Raw genomic sequence first — 2,903 nt, 5'->3', positions numbered from 1 at the left:
AAAGTATATTTATAATATATATTATTATAAGTATAATATTATAGTATTAGTATTAGTACTATAGAATATTATAGTAATACCTAATAGTTACACCCACAATGACACCTACAATTTTAAGAGGTCTCTTGATGGCCCAGAGACTCCATGCTAAGAATGCAGGCCTTGGAGGCCATCTTTATTTTTGTCTCACAAAGTGCCTCAGAACTGTAAACTTTTAAAAAAAAATATGGAGCTCTTCATGCATTTGCGTGTCATCCTTGTGCAGGGGCCATGCTAATCTTCTCTGTATTGTTCCAATTTTAGTAGATATGCTGCTGAAGCGAGCGCAGAACTGTCAACTTCTACTCAAAAGAGGGAAAGAAAATCAATTTCACCAGGAGGCGAAATATCCAATCACGTATCTTTATCCTGCAGAAATTACTGCAGAAGGGCTTCCAACAGATCCTCATCTTTAATCTTTCAACCTGTCCCTGACCATATCTGTGGTTGTATAAAGCCCAGGAAGATGGGAAGCAGTCTACAATCAGCTGCTCTGACCTCTCCTGCCTTCCAGGTTGAACATGCACAGGGCCAGGACAGTAGGGCCAACAATATGAGGCGGCAGTGTGGGAAGGTGGGAATAGCAGAGATGGAGAATCAACTTTGGCTAACTTAGAAGGTTATTATGATGAGAAATATATGTGAAATGCATTATCTAATTTAAAACGGTAGATAAAATTCTTTTAAACCTGCATATAAGTCATTCTGCAACCATCATAGTAAACTTTGGTTCAAGAAAGAATCATCAACGAATGCAAAACTTAAGGGAGAAATTTCGATGAGGACCAGGATATTTGTGTGGACTTAGAGTATCTCCCCATGTTGTAGCCAGCCTCCAAGATAGCGCCTAATGATTCCCACCTTTCAGCATTCTCACCCTTGGATAGTTACCTCTGTCATTGTCTGTGTGACCAAATAGCATATGGCAGAAGTGATGGTATGTCACTTCCAATTGGCTAAAGACTGTAGCTTCCATCTTGGATCTTGGGTGCATGCGTTTTCTCTCTCTCTCCTCTCTCTCTCTCTCTCTCCTCTTATCACTAGTTCTAGGGGCATCCATGTCCTGAGCAGCCCTATGGAGAGACCCACCAGCTAAGGAGCTGAAGCCTCCTGCCAACCCCTATGTGAATGAGCTTAGAAGTGGATCCTTCAGGCCTCTTCAGAGAATCCAGCCTTTTCCGAGGCTGCAGCCCCTGCGGAAAGCTTGACTGCAGTCTTATGAGATAGCCTGAACTGAATCCATCCAGCTAAGCTGCACCCAGATTCTTGACCTTCAGAAACCATCTGAGATAATAAATATTTCTTATTTTAAGCCTCTAAGTTTCAGCGTAATTTGTTATCCAGCAATAGATAACAACCCCCACAAATTGTTTATAAATTGCAATTAAAAATAGTTATGCAGTAGAGAAATCTGACAGAGGCTTAACCTGGTGATCAAAATCACCAACGAGGGGACACATGGACATCGTGTACCTCCAGATGGGTTACCCTGAGAACAGAACATTATCTATGCAGTATTCCCGTCAGGAATGTATAACATCAACTTGATCACAAACACCAGACAGATACTAAATAAGGAATGCCCTGTTAAAAAAGGGGGGAGTTGGGTAGGGCTGGCTGTATTCTTCAAAAATGGCAATGTTATAAAAAACAACAACAAAAAAAGCCATGAAAATGTTCCAGTTTTAAAAAAGATCAAAGAGATATGAAAAGGAAATGCAATCCATGATCCTAGACTGTATCCTGTGCTGGAGGGAAAAAACGTGAGAAAGAACACTTTTTGCACAATTGACAAAACTGGGATTTAAATAGTATATCAGATAAAATGACTATATCAATGCTAAACTTTTTTAAGTTGATCACTCTAACTGTGGTCATGTAAGAATATGTCATCTTTCTTGGGAAATTCACACTGCAGCATTTTAGGGGTAAAGGCACATAGGATATACATGCAACCTACTCTCACATGATTCTGGAGATAGGCCGGGCGCAGTGGCTCACACCTGTAATCCCAGCACTTGGGAGGATGAGGTGTGAGGATCACTTGAGCTCAGGAGTTCAAGACCAGCCTGGGCAACAGAGTGAGATCTCATCTCTATTTTTTTTTTTTAAATAAAGGACTCCAGAGATAAATATGTTTAGATATATACAGACAGCGAATGATAAAGCAAATGGAACAAAATGTTAGCAATAGGTGAACCTGAGTAAAAGGTATACAAGTGTTGTTTGTACTATTCTTTTTTTTTTGAGATGGAGCCTCTCTCTATTGCCCAGGCCGGAGTGCAATGGCGTGACCTCGGCTCACTGCAAGCTCTGCCTCTCAGGTGCACGGCATTCTCCTGCCTCAGCCTCCCCAGTAGCTGGGACTACAGGTGCCCACCACCACGCCTGGCTAATTTTTTTATTTTTAGTACAGACAGGGTTTCACCTTGTTAGCCAGGATGGTCTGAATCTCCTGACCTCATGATCTGCCCGCCTCGGCCTTCCCAAAGTGCTGGGATTACAGGCGTGAGCCACCACGCCCGGCCTGTACTATTCTTATTTTTTTCTGTAAATTTGAAAATATTTCTGATTTAAACATCAACAACAAAACCCCTGTATTTAAAACTCACTTAAACCACCAAAATACCATACAGATTTTAGTCTCTGCTAGAGACGGAAATACAAATGAAGATTTTATCATAGGATTTTGTGTGTGTGTGTGTGCTACAAGTTACTCAGGCAATAATAAAAGAAGAACCCAAGATTCATTATAAATAACACTTTTGAGGTAGTGAGAACTAACTTACTTTCTTACTTTCTTTTTCTTTCTTTCTTTCTCCTTTCTTTTTCTTTCTTTCTTTCTTTCTCTTTCTTTCTTTTTT

General features: G+C 40.4%; 1 protein-coding gene across 3 annotated transcripts in view; it reads right to left on the bottom strand.

Moving 5' to 3' along the window:
* The window catches only part of RGN (regucalcin), a 21,295-nt gene that overhangs the window by 11,560 nt on the left and 6,832 nt on the right, over positions 1-2,903 (bottom strand). The gene's annotated exons all lie outside the window — the stretch shown is intronic.

Source organism: Mandrillus leucophaeus, unplaced genomic scaffold, assembly GCF_000951045.1.
Source record: "Mandrillus leucophaeus isolate KB7577 unplaced genomic scaffold, Mleu.le_1.0 Scaffold243, whole genome shotgun sequence".
NCBI lineage: Eukaryota > Metazoa > Chordata > Mammalia > Primates > Cercopithecidae > Mandrillus > Mandrillus leucophaeus.
This window is presented reverse-complemented; position numbering and strand designations above follow the sequence as displayed.